This window comes from Rhyacophila brunnea, unplaced genomic scaffold (assembly GCF_057557595.1).
Source record: "Rhyacophila brunnea isolate RB1 unplaced genomic scaffold, BYU_Rbru_1.0 scaffold_14, whole genome shotgun sequence".
NCBI classification, from domain to species: Eukaryota; Metazoa; Arthropoda; class Insecta; order Trichoptera; family Rhyacophilidae; genus Rhyacophila; species Rhyacophila brunnea.
In genome coordinates, this window is record NW_028232796.1 from 6408036 (window position 1) to 6429691 (window position 21656).

The following is a 21656-nucleotide window of genomic DNA, read 5'->3' on the forward strand; positions in this document are numbered from 1 at the left end:
TTGGCCGCAAAGTTTCCATGGCCAGTCATGAATTGACTAGTCCAGTGGGTCGGCACCAGTCTCCTCGTCATGTGTCTCATCGAGACATCTGAAAAGTATAGAAAAGTCTGGCGGCCCTTAGGTGAGGCCACCCATCTCACCTGCCATGCCGCATATGCGGTCTTGTAGACCAGCTCAGATACAGTCTTTCTGTAGCTCACGCCCTCCACTCTCGATGGCGGTGTCAGAGGGACACCGGCGAGAGTTGTATTGATCCTCCTCATAAGGAGAGTGATCGATCCTCTAATTTGAACGTGCAAGTCGAGGGGAAAGACCCCCGCAAGGACCGCCAGGGCATCCATAGATGTGGTCCTATAGGCCTTAGTAAGGCCAATCAGAGCAGCCCTCTATCCGCTAAGCAGAGCCTTCTTCGCAATTGTCAGCGAGGCTTTGGTGTGCTACACGCTGGAGCAAGAATGAACAGTGTTAATATAAAGTTAATAGTTAGTTATAAGTTAAAATAGTTAATAGTTAGTTATAAGTTAATACAGTTAGTTATAAGTAAAAATAGTTAGTTATAAGTTAAAGTTATAAGTTAAATAAAGTGTCAGTGTCTGGAAAATCCTGACAGTCTATTGACAGACTCAGACTCCAGTTCTTGGATGGTGTAAACTGAGATGCTATAGCAGACGGCTCAAACACCTGAAGGAAACTGACCCTGGATGGGGAGAGTTAACATGAAGATTCAAAGCTAATAACAAACACGAGTAAGACATATTATTATAATATATGGGTTTACCAAAAATCATTTTTATGGTCGTCAGTAAATAAAAAAAAAATCCTACAGTATATCGATGATAAGTCAATAAGGAGAGTGAATCATTCACATTTATGGGGTGGGGTGATCATTTGCTACAGTATATCTTTACTGGAGTCGAAACCTGGTCTTTAAGGGATCGGACAGTCAGAATATTGAAGACTATCAAAATGTTGTTGTATCTACGTAGAATAAGGGTTTTCTATGATGATCACATTAACAATGAGAAGATTTTAAGAATATCTCTAAGCTTAAAGATTATATAGTTACAAAGACTACATACTTTGGTCATATTTTATTTTTTGCATTGACAAGTCGCACCCTCGCAACTAAACCGTTACAAGTCCAAATGTACGTGTTTTGATTTAATTACTATGTCTCATTTTCTATCGTTCATAGTATATATACCGAAAATTTCATATCTCTAAGTCATCAAAGTCAAGTCAAAACTTCATTCAATATCTAAACATATTTCAAAAACACAGTACAAAAATGTGAAAGGTAAAAACTTCAAAGCTGATTTTCTCTGTTTGACGTTTTTTGGATTGTGGCAGTTTAGTTGCGATGGTGCGAAGTATGATTTACTACAGTTCATATTGCAGGAAAATGTAAAGGTTAGCTGAAGGATATTCTCTTGAATACGCGACATTTGTACACCGAAAATGGTTTGGGGGGGTCCAATTCGGAAAATATCTATAATATTTTTTATTGATTTTTAAGGAGACGGTAGGGGGCAGAGTTGACAAAATCTATCAGATGCCATTAATTTACCCCACTACGTATATCTTCTCGTAGCTTCAACTGTGGTACCCCGTACTTTTACGGGTACATTCCTCATAATCTGACACTCCGCACTTTAACGAACAGCTAACCTGCAGCTTTAATTACGTGTGCTCACTTATGAGATATAGTGACGTCTCGCATCGAATTCGCGGGGCCAGCGAGCATAATTATTAGAATCGTTAGTGTCCGTTTGTGTAGTACTCGCTCTTTTGTCTTTAAAATATGCTGTATCACAATAATAAAGCAAACTTTATATTCCTCAAATAGGTGCACTTAATATTCATGAGTGCCAAAGTGTCTTCCTGTGGCCACAAGCCTTGCTTATCTTAGAATGTCAAAAGAGAGTCAACCCGTTGAGACAACTATTCGACAGCCAAATCATTTGGGTCATAATCCTCAGTCATGAAAATCTGACGAAGTGAAAAATTGCTAGATTAATTATCTTTTATTCGCCTAAAAAAATGTTATTTTCGTTTCTGGGGGAGATTTTCAATGTTCAAGACACAGGTGATCTGATTCTGCGCCAGAATATGGAGATGTGCCTACTGTAATTTGGTCACCAATCTTTGATAGAATACGGCATTGAAAGAAGTAACAGCCTCAGAAGCATGATTATTCTAAAAAAATCATTATAAAATACTGAGTGGAAACTGAATCCATATGGGTCTATCGCATAAATAATAACGAATATCGTTTGATTGGCGAGACATATTCGATGTGACATGCTAGTATTAGAATTTTTATTGAGCATAAAAATCTGTGGAATATATACTGACAGGTGAAACAAAAGGGTGACAGAGGTTCCGGATCGCACCGAATATCTCATAGTATATGAGCATTTTCATGGAAACATTTTGAAATAAACTAAGGGGAACCCCGTATCTACATCGACATTGAATTTGAATATCTTCCTACTGTCGGAAATAACAGAAACCCGCCGTGGGTTTATAATAGTTTTGTGGAATATGTACTAATAGAACAAAATGTACCTACTAATAACCAAACATTTAAATTTTATCGCAATATATCGTTCCATCAAAAATTAAAATTTAAAATAATAATTAATCAATTTTAAGAACTGGAGCGATTTTTGATTTGATTTGATTTAATTTTTACGATATGATTGTATTTCTAATTTACCTACTTACCTATCAATTTTCTTCTCTCTTTTCCTTGTACTCCGGTATTTTTGAAGTTATACTTCTTTAGGCGCGTTTCGGAAAACAGATCAGAGTGTATTTTTGGCGTGTGACGCCGATGTAACGTGTTTGGCGTGTGACGGAAATTGCAACACAATTTATTATTATGATTATTCATTCTTATAACTATTATAACATTCTACACTGTTAATTTATATTTATAAAACTTTATTTATATTGTAGTGTATATTTATTTTTCATTTTAAAGATTGTGTATCAAGATTTGTGGCTAAATTTATGTTAGTTATGAGTAAAATTATATATCAAAAAATAAATAAATTTTGTGAATTTCGAGTTGGTAAATAATTTAAACAATGGTATGTGTAAATTTACAATATTTCGAAACTTCACACACAAAAATACATATTTTTATAGTTTAGGATAATATTTGTCGTATATCTCATGTCAATTTATTTATTAGCGGTTTATAATAATTGAAGACAATAATAATTATTATGTTTCATCACAAAAGCCAATATCACGTTTCAGTTAAACCATTAAATAGGCTATGTTTTACTTTTGATTTGTATTAAATTATTATTGTTAACGAAAATAGTTGCACAGTCATCTGTTTAAGCAAAGACGGTCGAAATAGCGGTTTGCTAAATTTTTCAAACACAAGTTTTGAGATTTTTTTTTCCAAAGTAGGTACATTCTGCAATAATATTATTTATTCGCATACATAATATATTTATACCGAAATGAATATAATCATAATAACACGCCAATAAAATTTGATTTTTTATTAATTCGTCATGGGCACTTCTGAATCGATTATAACCGCTGTATGGCAAAGGTGAGTTTTGGCCCAATACAAGAATTATTTGTTTTGTTACGCCAAAGAAGTATAACTTCTAACGCGCGTACATAAGTACACATACCGATTTTTTTTTTGTTATTTGTAGTGTTTTATTTAGGCAGGAATTTTATCTCAATATTATACTCCTAAGTATTTCTTATACAACATATTATTATCATGGTGTGGTATGGCTAACTCTAACTGTATGCGTACAAATTTCCGGATATACTTATTTTTATATAACTTACTATGAGAGTATTTAAAATGGACTCTTATTTACTTTGTATGAAAATACTTGCTGATTTTAGATTAAATACTTACTGACTCATATAAGAGAAGTAAAGGAGAGACATACAATATATTACGATTTGATATTACAATACGAAGTTATATTATTTATTTTTTGTAATAAGTTACGCAGATAAATTTACATAATCCTGGACAGTTACAAAAACAATTGTGTTTTGTTTTTGTTGTACATCGGAGAAGTTCCTTAATTCCTGACATGTCGCAGTACAGCTCAGTCGTATCATGTTTCGGTATTGTAAAAAATCAACTTTGTTTTATGCCGTAGCGTATGTTGTCGTTTGTGAAAAAGCTTTGCGAAGTTTTTATATGGGGCTTGAAAGTCACGCGCCCGTGATGAGGGAAGCTCAAAATGTATTCATGTCCTACTGACAGACGGACGTGTCTTCTTTATCGTACCTATATGGGCGGTTGCTTTTACATGACGCAGTAAGTTGATTAAAATATTCACACCCCAATAATTGTGACTTGTTTCGAGTTTGAATATTGAATCCAAATAATATAATTGGTGGGGTTGCTGCCAAAAGTTGGTAAGTCGATAATTTAGGTATTTAGAATTAACAATGGATTAAGTATGTGTTTACATAAAAATATGTATGTTAGATAAAATGTGTCATCTGACATAACTAGAACATGCACATAAAGCACAAAAAAAAAATAGCAATATGCCTGATTAGAGGACATATTGTCAAACTTTCAAATTGGAATTATGTACCCCATAACATTATTCCGAGACTTACCAACTTTTGGCAGTAACCCATGAATTACAATAGTATTATGAGAATTTTGGGTGGTAGCATCTTTTAAAACCGATGGCAATTTAAAAACGTAGTTTTTCCCTTACAATAACTTTAACGTTACATGTCATGAGGAATTACTTAATTGCATAACTGTGAAACCATTGTTTCCCACATTTTCTTTTTAGTGTACCTATATTGATCTAGTCCTAGTATGTAGACAGTAATGTATAATATGATAAATGATTAAAAATCATCGTTCATAAAAATACTTATATATATAATATTAATACTTTCGACCGAAGGTACTTGATGGAATTTGAATTTAAATTCTAATGGATTCAAGCTCTGTACTATTCTATTTAAGTCGTTTTTTGCGACCCGGGTTTCGCCTTTCGGCATCTTCAGGCGTCGTGTACACTCACCAAAGGCAAATACACACTGACACTGACACACACACTGGTCAGTGTGTATTTGCCTTTGGTGAGTGTACACGACGCCTGAAGATGCCGAAAGGCGAAACCCGGGTCGCAAAAAACGACTTAAATGGAATAGTACAGAGCTTGAATCCATTAGAACTTATATATATAATACTGAACATACACAACTTGAAAACACCTCAGATATATAACCACTAGAAAAAATCACATTTGAAAAAAATACAATGTTCGACGGGATTTTAACCCGTATATCCACTGGTGTTAAGCCAATACGCTTTAACCAATTAAGCTACGAGCCTCATACCTAATTGCGATAGTTTAAACTAGTAGGTCCTACATTAAATGCTTATCAAATTATTGACTATCGGTTTTTGTGTATTAAATCAAAGAATATTCATTACCTTAATTATTAACCGACGCACGGCTCTTGCTAAATATTTTTAGCTTTAACGTCTACTTGAACTTGCCAACAATTTTTAATAAACTATTTCTTTTATTCAACGAATAATTTTTGAGAATGTTATATTCCGTATATTGAATATTCATAAGTTATAAACACCTCAGACCTTTCTTTTTCACACGTATTTTTTAAGTGTATATAATGTTACATTCTTAAATCTTGTGAATTATTCGTTGAATAAAAGAAATAGTTTAAAAAACATATAATATATGCTTACCATAAATGTACATATACGAAAAAAAACTCAAAAAACCTTGTTAAAATTTCACTAGTCCAATGAATCCGACTGGTCTGCAACATAAACCCATCATAGCCATTACCAAAATTGTAATTCCTTTAATTCACAGCCAAGACTACAAAAAAAATGTAAGAATACACAACTACTAGATAATATGGATAAAGGTCAACTTGGTGTATTACTTTGGTTTGAAATTGACCAACCAACCGCGGAAATTATTCAACCCTCAAAAAAATAGTAAAAAACACAAAATTTATTATTTAAATTAGATATATCTACAATGTATTAAAAGCATCTTAGATAAACGATATGACATATTACATACCTAGGTATTTTTTTTTACAAACCTGTACAAAATTGTTACAAAGACTATGTAACTGAGTCAGTTATTGACGAGTGAAGATAAGATGGATCGGGAATGGGACGACTGGACTCCGGACAATTGGACGCCGCACTGTCGTAGACACGTATACAGAACGTAGATGAGGTATTTTAATCAGTCTCCATCTACTACTTAGTAGTTTTAATTCATTTTACTCTTAACATAATGTATTCTTTATTGCGGATTGAGAATTACCATACCTAAGGCTTTATATAAAATAAAAAACTCTTTTTTCGTTGGAACTTAAACATATGCACGATTAAATCATTATTTACGTCTGCATATTTACATTCTCACCAACTATTAAATCATAATATAATCATTTAAATATAAATAATAACATAAAATATTTTTTTTTTAAAGTACCTAACGTCTATTTATTTTCGAATTCCGTGGCGTCCAGTTGTCCCGGTGCCAAATCGTCCTAGTTCCGATGGATCGTAGTGATGATAAGAATTCTGTTCACAGTTGCAATACATTGACTAGGTATATTGAAGATTTTAAAAATGCATCACAAAAAATTTCCACTTCTAATTTTATTTAAAGTTAATTTATAACTATTGTAAAAAATCAAACAATAATAATAATATGATAAAAGTTGTATATTATTATTATGATGTGGGTATACGGCATTATTTGACTAGTTCACCATTGATTTTACTTTGTCCCTTTGCGAAAAACCGTCATTATTTATCAGTTTTATAAGTAAATGTAATAATTAAAAGAGAAATATTGTTTTAGAGTTATAAATTTTGGTTATTATTACTATTAAATCTTATTTCTGTATATTCAAAAGCGTACAGAAATAAGCACCCCGCCATAAAAAGAAAGCTATTAATGGTGACAGTGAGTGGTAATATATAGATCTACTGGCATGTGTCGATGGTCGTAAAAAATACATCGTGATATTTTATTTGTGTCACAGAATAAAATATGACAACTTAAGCTGTCTACTTACGTACACAAGCATACAATGTTCATTTTATGATAATTTATTAAAAAGAGATTTGTATTTCCTTAGTATAATTGTAATTTGTAGCCTAATATAGAAATAATATACCTACTCGGTCTTTTATAGTATAATGTATCCTTAAAAGTATACTAACATTATTTATTGATCACGAGCATTTTACTTTTTCATACAATTATAATACATATTATTATAAACTCATTGTAATTATTTTTCATTTCAATGTATTCCATAATAATATATGAATATAATAATTATGTTAGAACAAAATGTATATAGCATAAAATAATTTATATAATAATAAAAAATTATTTCTGTAAAATGACGTGTTATTTTTTTTAATTATAATTATATTGTTACCCCTCAAATTTTATTATTTTCTATTTACAAATTATTTAGCAACATGTGTTTCAACCACATGAAGAGTTGTACCGGGTAGTCCCAGTAGTACCCGACCTGACTTATATATAGCAGTTGTTGTTTAAAAATAATGACCATGATAGAACGTATCAACCTCATAAAACCTAAGTTTGAAGTTTGACGACGCTACGTTGTTCAGTAATTATTTGTCAGCCATCAACAGTGAACGCTCTCAGTGAATTTGTAAACATGGAAAAAAATTCGTCATAGTTATGTGATACAATACTTTCATTTGAAAAGCTTCATTCCAACCAATATCAAATCGGCGCTAGATTCTACTCTCGGGGTGTCTGTTCCTTTGTTTACAATAGTAACATATTGGGTGGCTGAGTTTAAACAAGCTCAAATGAGCTGCCAAGACGAACATTGCTGTGTTCGACCAAATGAGGTGACCACGTCAGAAATGGTGACGAAAATCCACAAAATGGTACTGGATGAACGTCGACTGAAATTGCGCAAGCTAGCAGACATGGTAAGCATTTCAAAAAGTACTGTACATCACATATTGACTGAAAATTTGGACATGAGAAAGCTGTGCGCAGGGTGGGTGCCGCGATTACTCATAATGAAACAAAAACAGCATCGTGAGGATGTTTCAATCAAGTGTTTGGCGAAGTTTCACAGCAATAAAGCAGAGTTTTTGCGTCTATTCATAGCCATGGATGAAACATGGGTCCATCATTTTACATCTGAGACGAAGTAACAGTCAAAACAATCGACTGAAAGGGGAGAATCGGCTCCAAAGAAGGCGAAGACAGTTCCATCTGCAGGCAAGGTCATGGCGTCAGTTTTTTGGGATGCGCGAGAGGTAATTTTTATTGATTATCTTCAGAAAGGAAAATCAATCAACGGCGTGTATTATGCAAACTTATTGCAGCGTTTGAGTGATGAAATCAAGAAAAAACAACCACATTTGGCGAAAAAGAAAGTTTGGTTTCATCAGGACAATTCATCAGTTCACATATCCGTTATCGCAATGGCCAAAATCAATGAGTTAAAGTTCGAGTTGCTTCCTCACGCACCCTATTCGCCAGATGTAGCCCACTGGGATTATTTTCTGTTTTCAAACTTGAAAAAATGGCTCGGTGGTAAAAAATTTGCCAACAATGAAGAGGTGAAGTCTGCGGTTGATGGCTATTTTGAAGAGTTCGACGATTCTCAGTATAAACAGGGTATCGAAGTTATTGAACATCGCTGGGAAAAGTGTATCGACCTAAAAGAAGACTACATAGAGAAATAAAAATATTTTTTCCCATTTTTTTTGTGTTTTCTTTGTTAGGTCGGGTACTTCTGGGACCACCCTCGTATCATGGATAGCGAAATTTGACTTTAAGATTATATTATAAAATTATCAATTCAACTTTTAACAGCAAAAAAAATTTCTTCCTTTTAATTTTGCACTAATATATTATGGGGTATTTCATTTAATACGATCATACCAGCAATAATAATTATGATCTCATTTCCACTGTAGTTAAACATATTTCAATTATTCAGAAGATATACGATGAAATGCCCACCAGGGCTGTAAATTTTCTATGACAGTTTTTGCTAGTTTCATATAATGTGCATGGGGATTTGGTGTGACATTGATGTAGTCTACTTCTTGTCCTTCCTTAAGTCCCAATCCAATTATTTTTTAATGGTATGAATTGAATACCATGGATAATAAATTATTTGTTTCCATAGCTTTCGTGTTTGCTTTCCAAAAACTGCATTATCAAAGATTTTAGAAATATGTGAATGTTATAAAACATATTATATGGGCTGAATTAATAATCCAGGCGATGACCTATGTAATATGTATTGCTGGCTGCAAAAAATAATTATCAAAACATACTTACATACCTACCTAATCTTATCAATTTCAATATTTGTAATTCTCTTCATAAACTTACCTATGTTTTTTGAAGTAACATAATGTAATCAAAATCTGTTAAATAATCCATATAAGTTATATAAAGGATATAAACTATAAAGCTTTCTGTAGTTTCCCTATCAAAGCCGCAAACTATATTTCCAGCTTGCCATAAATAAACATTTTTTTATGCTACAAACAATGACTTTCGTCTTCTTTTTCATAGTTTGCATGGAAATTAGCAGATCAGGCGACTTTTTTCTTTCAATTTTATTTGTTTAAGCTCTATTTCTATAGAAGAAAGATGATGATTACTTCAACATCTTTGATTGAATTTACCTTTTCATGTTTTATAAACATTAAAAGGAGCGAAAGCACCTTCACCAACAGCTTTTCGTAAACGATTTTATTTATTTTTTGAATATTTAATAGCATGTCAATTGTTTTAATTTTTAGAACCCGGGGCTCTTGCTAAATAAATGATATTATACTGTATATACCTTTGGTAAACCCAAACACGAATGTGCTGTGAACACTTGCATAAAATAATATTCAAGAAATAATTCTATACAAAATAAATAAAACACTCCTGATTTTTTTTACATAAGTACTTTCATCAGATTTTTTCATTTTCAACACTGGTATTTATTGTCAAATAAAATTTTATTTTGAAATTAATACATGCTATATTTTTAATAAACACGAATTATTTTTTTATTTATTTGTTGTCTAAATTATACATTTTTATAGAATAAAATATTTTGAAATATAAATGAATATCTTCGCCCTTGTAGGCTTGTAGATACATAAGTACCTATACTACAAAATAATAAACAAATGCACTACTTGCTGTTAAACGTTATTTCTAAAAGTTTGTTTCTAAAAATCCACGAATTAATCATCTATCACACAGGTTTGGTTAAAATCTATATTTGGTATTTATTCTTCAAGATCTTCATCAGAATCCAAGATGCATTTGATATGAATGACATTACTATTTGGAGATATGTCTCGGAGTGTGACGCAGCTTTTAGACGGACACTTTATTGTATGTACCAACTCTCCATTTATGTGTAACTGAAAATAAAAATAGCCACCACTATAAAAATATGTATGTTGTAGGTCATGGGGTGGCGAATCTATGGCACGCGAGATGATTTGGCATGCTACGCGATTTAATTTTGAAGAGAAAAGAAAATACTACCATATATATCATATATTTAAAAATAATGACGACATAGGCGTGTGTATTTTCTTCGGTTTTTCATATTATGTTTACCAATCTATGCGCAAACGGAAACGACGAAATTCATGCGTAAATAACAAATCGCATTGTATAAAAAATAGCAGGCAAATCCTTTTCATGATAATCATTACGTTTAATGTAAATATACAATTGCATAGGTCGGTCCTTAGGATCGGGCAATTAAAAATAAAAATATCCAATCAACAAACCTTATGCAATTAATTATCGGCAGTCATTCAAATATAATAACTGCTTGTTATTTCGACTCAAACGTAATCTTTAAAAATGGAAAACCGTTCAGTGATGGAGAATATAATATTAAAGAAAAGTGGTCAAATGCTTCCGCGATCTCTTTGAGAATTTTGAAAACAAGACAAACATATTTAAAGAATAAAAGGTATGCACTTAGATAGAAATACGGTGAAACATAGAATATCAAGAACTCAATTGTAATTTTTAAACTTTTTTAAATGGAATTCTTAAAAACTATTTTTTTAGAAAACCTTTTTTCCGCCACAAAAAACTGCTTGGCACGTCGGACAGTCGAAAAATATTATTTGAGAAATTTTGGTACGCGTTCGTAAAAAGGTTCGCCATCCCTGATGTAGATATTATTCATAAAACTCAAATAATAACATTATTGAAAGTAACCACCGTTTAAAATCTTACATTTATTGTAATGTTACAATGGCACTAAGTATAAATAATCATCTCAATCATTAAACGATGACAAATTTTGTGAATGCCATGACAATGAAACAGAACGTAACTATGTTGGATGTCTTTTAAAATCCTTTATTCATTGTGAGAAAACAAAAATTCGTGCTAACTCAACTCAGCTCCAACTTGATATAGATAATATATTAGATTGGGGCAGGCGTAACAAACTAGAATTCAATATTGATAAATGCAATCTTTTGTCGTTTACCAGAGCCTCAAAAGTGTTGTTTTTCCAATACTCGATGCATGGCAGAGTTCTGTCACGAATATCATCTGTAAGGGATCTTGGCATTACGTTTGAGAGTAAACTGACATTTATTAGCCATATAGTTACCATTTGTAACAAGGCGCTTAAAATGTTGGGCTTCGTCATGCGTACTTCCCGGGTCTTTTCGGATGTTACGGTATTAAAACTTTTATTTAATTCTTTAGTTCGAAGCAGACTTGAGAGTGGGTCTATTGTTTGGGCACCGCATCAGTTGAAGTATGGCCTTATGGTGGAGAGGGTTCAGAAGAAATTCTTGAGACTCATTTATTTGAGGTTGTACGGATACTATCCGTGGCTTTATCCAACTGACTTTCTCTTAGGCATGCTTGCATACTGCAGTTTGCAATTTAGAAGAAATCTTTATTTAGCTATGTATTTTTTTCGACTTATACGAGGAATAAATGAGAACTCTGCCATTCTGGGCAGTGTTGACCTGTGTGTCCCTGATAACTATCTTAGAAATAGAGAACATCAGTTGTTTATTCTCCCAAGGTGCAGAACCAACCTGCCACTGGTAATGCCAATTGGGAGGGCGATAACTATGTTCAACGAAATTGCTTCGGGTGTTGATATATTCCACCTACGTGAGGATGAGTATAGGTGGACGTTATTTTATAATTTTTTAAAATAGGGTATGCTTAACTCATCCGGTGTATTTCCATGTACCTATATAATTAATATTTTTGTATGTACATATTTGTTTAATAACATTTATTATCTATCTCTTTTTTATGTCATGTTGTGAACGTCTTAAACTTATAATTTGTAATGTTCACAATATGTAAAAATAAATAAATTGAAATTGAAGAACAAATTAATATTATGTTAGAAAGATATTTTTTCATGTCAACTAAACCTATCAAAATATACATTTTATGAGAATCCAATGTTGTTGACTATAATTAAATCACTGACAATCAATTAACAACTTTAAAAAATATGGGATATCACAGAAAAGCTTTATATTATGACCTAGTTCTCGAACAAGATACTATATGGAAATTAACTATGATATTACACCATTAATGGCTAAACAATACTCACTATTCGGAAAGCACATGAATATGGTAGAAATTACAAAAATAGTACCCTATCTTTATTTAGAAGACGATATTTAAATAATAGGAACTGGTTCATACTACATCACCACCTCAAGGACCTAGTATTGCAAGAGACGCGGGACGTAGCACCGGATCGAGGTAAATTGCAAGACCATTTTTTTTACCCTATGTTCTGATTCTGGAACGCAATAGGGCGAAGAAGTAAGTAAGTGAATATTTTACCTCATATCCTGATATTCCTTTAATTTCCGGAACTTCCCACTTAAACAATATCGACGTATCCGTAATGTACTGCACAATGAGTAGGCCTTGTGTAAGTCCGTCACATTTGCTGGAGAGTGATACTTTATCATGCGATTTCGCCTGTGAAAAATGAAAATGAATTACCAACAATAATATAGTATTTTCAACATCAGTTGAATATTGAAAGATGGGTAATAAATTACTTGTTACAAACATGGCAAAGTTGATTTTATTTTAATTTAATTAAAACAATTTTATTATATTGGAGAAAAATATTTTTTCTTCGTAACTCTCCTATATGTGTTAATTAAATTATTGGTAGGTTATTGTTGGAAGTATTTACGAGTGAGATTTAATTACGTTTTATATATGTGTATCATAGATAACCAAGTTAATTTTAGTGATTTCAAAGTTTATATTTTCCAAGCACTTTTTATAAAATGTACCATAACTTTTTATACAAAGCAGTTACAAATGTGATAATTTTACCACTATTGGCAATTCAATGCGCCAAAATAAAAAAAAAATTAAACTAATAGTTATTAATTTTTAATAGTAATTATCAAAGTTTAAACCTGTGTATCTTCGTGTTTTGATTGCATCGGTGTTAGTTCTGTTGAAAAATAATAAAAACACGTATTATTGGTCTGTTAAATATATATAAATTAATAATATATCGTTGTCATTCAAGAAAATGTCCAAATGTGCGATTTAAAAGTTTAAAGATGTTCAAAAAAATATGTCTCTATCTCTGAGATGAGTTAAGTTAATTACTTTTTCTCATTTAGTAACTTTGGCTTGATAGCACTATTTTTCTGAATCTATTGTCATATAAACTCTAAACTTCTATATCTACTGATAGAGAAAATCTCTATTGACTTCATCGACGAAGATAAATTATGAACATCTACATAATGGCGTGTGGTTACTTTACTCGTATGGATGTTGTTGAAAAAAATACAAATACACATCATATTTATTACATTATTATGTAATTGCTTTTGTAACAAATCGAATCCAGGCGGGCGGCCAATAAATTACCATGCTACCTACGTGGTATTTTAGCAGTGACAGCTCTGCGTTTTTCTCAATATATTTATAATTATAATAATTTAAATAATATAGAACCTTTAGATGAGGTTATCGACTATTTCTGGGGATACTCCCATTTACCGTATACCACTGATGCCTACGTATTATAATAAATCCATAGCCGAAAGCTATTTATTATTCAGTATATTAATAACTATAGCATTGGCCTTTTTAGTCCAGTGCGTAAGGCGCTGGTCTTTCATTCGAGGGTCCCGAGTTCGATCTCGGAGAGGTATATATATATATTTATGTGATTTTCTCAAAGCCTGTGTGTTTGTGATTTTTTCTCTCCTATTACTAACTACTCTACTGATTCACTATACTACACTAATGTCAGTAGACCTCGTTGAAGTATTAAAAAGACTATATTATATGTTATATATTTATATAGCCTTAAAACTGTTAGCAGGACAGTTAATAATTACAAGCATTTTATATTAAAAATTAAAGAAGCTGTGCACATTTTATCTCATAAAAGATTCTATCTAGATAATTGGAAGACAAGTAGTCTTAAATTACTGTGTTCCCTTAAAGTGTTTTTAATAAAATAGGAATAAAAAAATACTAATACAAACCTGCACCCCTCTCATGATGGCAGCCTGGTGCACATCCGCAGTCGGGTACAATTTTATCGATTTTTTCAAACACTTCCTTTACATCGTCTGCTGATTTGGATAACAATTCACAATTAGCATCGGACTTATCGCCTTTTTTTAAGATGAAAGTATTTTCACAGGACGCGCACAATTGTATTGCATGTGTCTGGTGCAATTGTTGCAATTGTTTTTCGAAACCGACACTCCTGACGCTGGTTTCCGGCCGCTCTTTTTTTGCACTGCATTCGGCACACTTTAAGTTGGGTATTTTTATACGTATTTCGTTTTTGCGTTTTTCCACAATAAAGCAATGACTTCCCTGAGTTGTCTTGCAAAATTCGCAACTTTCTTGGGGCAGTTCTGGACAGGCTTCCGTGCAGCCAGGGTGTTTCCGTTCAGAAGATTCTAAAGAAACCATCGACGCGGCTGATTCGGATTCGCAGCGGTCATAACAATAAACTTGTTCAGAATGCTCCACACGCTTATGAATTTTTATTGGGGGATGTTTTTTGCTACAAGGTGCTTGATTGATATGTATAATATCTATCAATATGTTTGTATGCATGCACTGGCTCTTTGTAGAAGTAATAGATAATGACTCCGATAGCGTTTTTGCCATATCACGCGTCTCGCCATGCAAGCATTTATCGCAGATATTACAGTTATCCGAACCAATTTCGGCATCGCAGCGTCGACATTCTTCATCAGAAGGTTCTGGTTCGAGCTCTGGCTCTTCTGGTTCTGGCTCTTCTGGTTCCGACACTTCTGAGTCTGGCTCTTCTGGTTCAATAATTTCTGTGGACGCTTTTGAACTAACCTTACTCACGCTCTTTTCGGGACTCTCAACGGTGTTTTTAGAGCTAGGTTTTGAGCTAATTTCTTCGGAGGCTACCGATGGAGTTTTTATACTTTCTGAGCTCGGTTTTTCACTGGGATCGACTACACCCGAATGTGAACATATACATTCTTGGATGCTGCCCGATTCTTCACATTCCAATATTAAGATAGGTCCACTTCCACTGCATTTACAATACATACTTGCTTGACTCTCGGTCTTTGAATGAACGCTGTCTGTTTGCTGTATTGATTCACTTTTTGGTTGAGAAGATTTTTCAGAAAGGATCGTATCAGTTTTTGAAGGAACGCTATCTGTTTTTGGTATTGATTCGCTTTTTGATTGAGAATATTTTTCAGAAAGAGACGCATTACTAGATTCTTGTTCGTTCTCTGGTGTCTGGATACTTTCAGGTTTTATACTACTCTCTGAAATTATAGTTTTTGATTTTGGTGGGGTATCTAACTTTTTCTCTGAACGGACTGGTTTGAGGCCGTGTCGGGGTGGGGGTTGTTTACACCTACAACCGTCATCCCGTATATCAGGAACGACAGATGAGACCTTTGACATACTTATGACGGTTGACGGTGCGGAAGAAGCTTTTCGAGACACGATCTCCTCATCATCAGGCTCTTTCGAGCCATCATCTTCTATTTCAGGAACGACAGATGAAAATTTCGACATATCTTTGTCGGTTGATGGTGCAGAAGTAGCTTTTGGAGATACGATTTCATCATCAGGCTCAATCGAACCATCATCCTCTATATCATGAACGGCGAAGGACACCTTCGAAACTTTTGGACACACATCATCGGGCTCTATAGAGGCATTATCCTCTATATCGGGAACGATAGAGGATACCTTTGACATAGTTTTGACGGTTGATGGTGCGGCAGAAGCTTTTGAATGCATACTCTCCTCATCATCACCATCTATACTTGTCGGTGCGTTTTCACTTTTCTCTGTACTTTTAACACTTTCAATTTCACACATATCGTGAGCGCTACTCTCTGGTGTTTTTTCGACACATTCAACCATCTCTTCTTGTGATTGTGGATGCGATGAAATAATCGAGCTTATTTTTGAAGATTTAACTAATGGTACCTCTTCACCATGCTCCGATGATTCATCACACTCTTTACTGAAGCATGGATCACAAATATATACGAGATGACATGCATTTTGGGCATGGCAATTAAAACAGATTTTATCACAACTTCTACCTCGCTTAGAATTATATTCCGATTCAGAAAGTGATCCATCTTGGTGAGATCCATTTTTGAATCTTTTCTCGGAACCTGATTTTTGATAGGATATTTTTTCTGGGACAAAGCCACGTTCGGAAGCTTTTGGAGGGAGTGATCCATCTTGTGATTCCGCTTCTGAAATATGACTACGCTCCATTTTTTTTTCGTGATGTGAACTTTTTTGCGATGTAACTTTAGAAAGAGATTTTTTATTTAACTTTACGTCCGATGTGACTTGTGATTCCGCTTCTGAAATACGACTACGCTCCATTTCTTTTTCGTAATGCGAAGTTTTTTGCGATGCAACTTTAGAAAGAGATTTTTTATTTAACTCTACGTCCGATGTTTCTTGTGATCCTTCTTCTGTAACACCTGAATGTTCTGAAGCATATTTTGAACGTGAACTTTTTTGCGATGTAACTTTAGAAAGAGATTTTTTATTTAACTCTACGTCTGATGTTTCAACTAATCCTTCTTCTGTCCCATGTGAATGTTCTGAAGCATTTTTTGAACGCGAACTTTTTTGCGATGTGACTTTAGAAAGAGAATTTTTATTTATCTCTACGTCTGATCTATCTTGTGATTCCGCTTCTGAAATATGACTATGCTCCATTTTTTTGTCGTAATGCGAACTTTTTTGCGATGGAACTTTAGAAAGAGATTTTTTATTTAACTTTACGTCCGATGTGACTTGTGATTCCGCTTCTGAAATACGACTACGCTCCATTTCTTTTTCGTAATGCGAAGTTTTTTGCGATGCAACTTTAGAAATAGATTTTTTATTTAACTCTACGTCCCATGTTTCTTCTAATCCTTCTTCTGTAACACCTGAATGTTCTGAAGCATATTTTGAACGTGAACTTTTTTGCGATGTGACTTTAGAAAGAGATTTTTTATTTATCTCTACGTCCAATGTTTCTTCTAATCCTTCTTCTGTAACACCTGAATGTTCTGAAGCATATTTTGAACGTGAACTTTTTTGCGATGTAACTTTAGAAAGAGATTTTTTATTTATCTCTACGTCCGATGTGTCTTGTGATTCCGCTTCTGAAATATGACTATGCTCCATTTTTTTGTCGTAATGCGAACTTTTTTGCGATGCAACTTTAGAAATAGATTTTTTATTTAGCTTTACGTCCGATGTTTCTTGTGATCCCTCTTCTGTAACACCTGAATGTTCTGAAGCATATTTTGAACGTGAACTTTTTTGCGATGTAACTTTAGAAAGAGATTTTGTATTTAACTCTACGTCCGATGTTTCTTCTAATCCTTCTTCTGTCCCATGTGAATGTTCTGAAGCATTTTTTGATCGTGAACTCTTTTTTGACAACGCCCTAGAAGGAAATCCTTCGCGTGATAAAGAACCGTATTCTGTTGCTTCGTGCGGTAACGACATTAGCGATCCTTCATTCGATGACACATCGGGTCGTGATATTTTACTCTGAACTCTAGAACTTCGTCTGCTGGTATTTTTTGATATTCCTGATTTTGCATGAAGGCTTGAAGACTTTGATTTTACAGATACAATATCATTACCCTCTTCGTTAACAGCTCTACTTGATATTGTGATTATGAAAGAGTGCTGAGAGGTATTCCGATGGCTTCCAGTCTCGCTGGTTTCTTGGTGACTACTGTTACTTGTATGACTAGGCTGTTTGGAAGCATTTCGATGGCTCCTCGAACTCTTCGTCGATACTGCGTGCTGTGTATCGACGCTATCTTGTTTATCTATGCCACTTACTTTACTTGTTTTATCATCCATATCAATACCTGTAAATTGAAACAAAATCATTTATATTCAAAATATATAGAAATTTTATAAAAATATTCATTTAATTCTTATCGTATACCTACTTTAAATTTGGCAACCGCGACATGTCGTCCCGAAAATGTACATTTTTTAAAACATCTATCTACATAAAAAAATATCTAATAAAATACATAGAGCATCACTAAAGCTATCTACGTCTCTATCAACCACATTGATCAATCACATAGCCCTCGCTATTGGTGTCTGATAAGCCTGACTAAAAACAGTTTTGAACATGGCTGTAAACACGCGTGTAATTAACGGGCGCATACAAATTAAAAGTTTCCATAGCATCAGGATTGAAAACCATACCGCGTGCGAGCAGGAAAAAATACTTTAAGACCAAATGTGATCTGTGAGATTCAAAAAAGTGAAAATTATATCTACAATAAAAGTATACATTGGCACTACGTCAGTAAAGCAGTAGTGTCGCATGTTGTCATCGTATAATTATGTAGTATTATAACAATGTGTTTATGACACAAATAATCATAGATCACTGATTAACTCTTAGAAATGATAATATATTGTTTAACATGACTTACCTCTTGATTTAATATCTTTATAAATATTTCCGATTCGTTGTATTATGCTGTTTTGATATGAAACTACATGTCCTTGTGGACTGCTTATTCTTGACGAGTGTACGGAATAGTCGTTGTATTCTGTATTCCCTTCACTGAATTTACCTTCTAATTTACAAGTATCACAATGCAATTTGGGAGATTCTTCTGTTCCGAGAATCAGTACTGAGAAGTCTTCGTCAGATATTTCAGATTGTAACAAATTCACTATCTCGTTGATAAAACGGGTGGAGTATATTATAGATTGTGTGTTTTGAAGAATTTTTTTATCTGTTTTAATTTCAGAATCGCAAGATGAACAAATGTATAATTTTTCTAATCGTTTTTCACAATAATTTCCAACTGAAATATCTGTCACACTCTCATTTGTTTCTTTGCAGTCATTGTTTTGCGAAAATTCTTTTTGGGTCTGTTCTATTTTTGAAAACATATTTAAATAGCTATTTTTGTCTTTGCATAATATTTGGCATTCTTTATTTTTCGAATCAATGCGTATTATATTATTGTCTTTTGGTGAACAGTCGTCGCATATGTGTAAACAATAATCTTCAGCATCAAAAGTACTTTCGATTTCTTGAAATGATATAGAACCATCTTGACCGCAATCTGCCTCGTGTATCAATTCGGAAACAATTCTCTCATCTACGAACATGTTATTATCTTGCATGTCCACGTTTTCGTTTTCCTCTATATCTTTTAAACAATAAAAGTTATCTAACGACGGTATTGTAGCAATTGTCAGCATAGAATTAGATGAAGCAATCCTATTTTGGATTGATTTATAATTACTGAATTTGTTATACATTTTACTCTGCGACAGGTAATCTAAATTAGCTTTATATAGCTCTATCAGTTTAAAATTTTCAATAACTTTTGTTTTATGAGACTCGTTCATGATATTATGGTTATTATTTTTAGACAAAACCGTGAAATCTGAGCGATGTCTTTCAAAACACGCGCACGAAGACGGGATGTTACCACAAGCAGTATTTGACATTATTTTTCCAATTTTTTTACACAAATCAAGCTTTTTAGCTGTTTCAGACTTCATCTTACATTTCTTCTCACATTTTGTATTATCATATTGCATAATGTGAGTTTTAGATTCTTTGTCGTAATCATTATCAAGGCCAACATAACTTTTTTCACTCTCACTTATATAAGACTTTTCTACATCCGCGTGACTTAAACTAACCCTGTTTAAGCATATGGAACTGTTTTCAAAGTCTTCGTCTGACATACAAATATTAATTGCATCATATGAAAAAGACGTCTTATATGTCGTAGGTTGTTTTTGATTTGGATTAAAATTTTCTTCAATTGTTTTTTTGTAGTCATTGACCCAATTTAAATCTAATTCCTTTAATTTATTGGACTTTTTTTCTAAGAGACTAGAGTCAGAAATTTCTTTCTGGCCGTCAAGGGGAGACCAATAGCAAGCATTTGCATCACCATAATTGGATATGCTATGTAACTTCACCGATTCAATGCACTCATTCATAACATATGTATAATGTTCCATATAATAATTATCGTCCTTATTCGTGTACGGATTATTTGTGTTTTTGCTTTGACGCAATACAGACGTAGGACATTTATTTGATGGTGATAAATTGCAAACCCATTCCAATTCGTCTTTCAAATGATTAAATTCGTTAATTTCCTTTGTATTTCTGTCACTTATTCGTTTTCCTAACTGAAATTATCGTAATAAGTCTTTTAGAGTTCAGAATATTGTCATATGTTAACTTAAGTATATAAAATAGTTTCTTTTTCAACTTAAGCCGCGGTGTATTTTTAGCACATTCATTAGATTACAGTATTAATCAAAAAAACTATTTATTCAGAAAAAACATTTACTCTATAAATCTGTAAGGAAAGAGTATAGGGCAATAAGCCTAAAATATTGATAAATTAGTTAAAGATGGCAAATTATGCAATCATAATTGTGCCCTAACATGGTGACAATACATACTATTAATATTTTCCGGTGGTCCAGTAGTCCAAAAAAGAGTTCTCCATACAATGTGCTTTAAAAAACAATCTTAATTATTGACGCTATCGATCTGAAACCTTCGCTAATATATACTTATTGCGTTAGTGCGCGTCGTTGTTTTACGCGTCTAGCGAAGAGGGGGCCAAGGCGGGGTTGGAGTCCGACTACAGTGACACCCCGATTCTAAGATTTTTAAGGGACCCTAGAAAAAAAAACGATTAATGCGGGATATACTTACCTATATCTACCTAATTTTTTTTAAACTTGTTTTTCTCCTGGATTTTTTCGACGTGTTGAATTATTTTCAGTTTCTCAGCTAGAGTTCTAGTTTTTTTATGGGGGGAATTTTAGTTGTGACTTCGTGATACGAGATATGAGGCAAACCTGAGCGTCGACCGACCCGTGCAAACAAAGCGACGCGACTGAAAGGTCTGTAATAGTCTGTAATCATAAACAATTCTACGAAAGCCAAATGAATAATATTCAACAAAAACGGTCAATCGGGATAATATTTGTGACGGGACTATAATATTTAGACGATCGATCTAGGAAAACGATAAATCGGAGAAC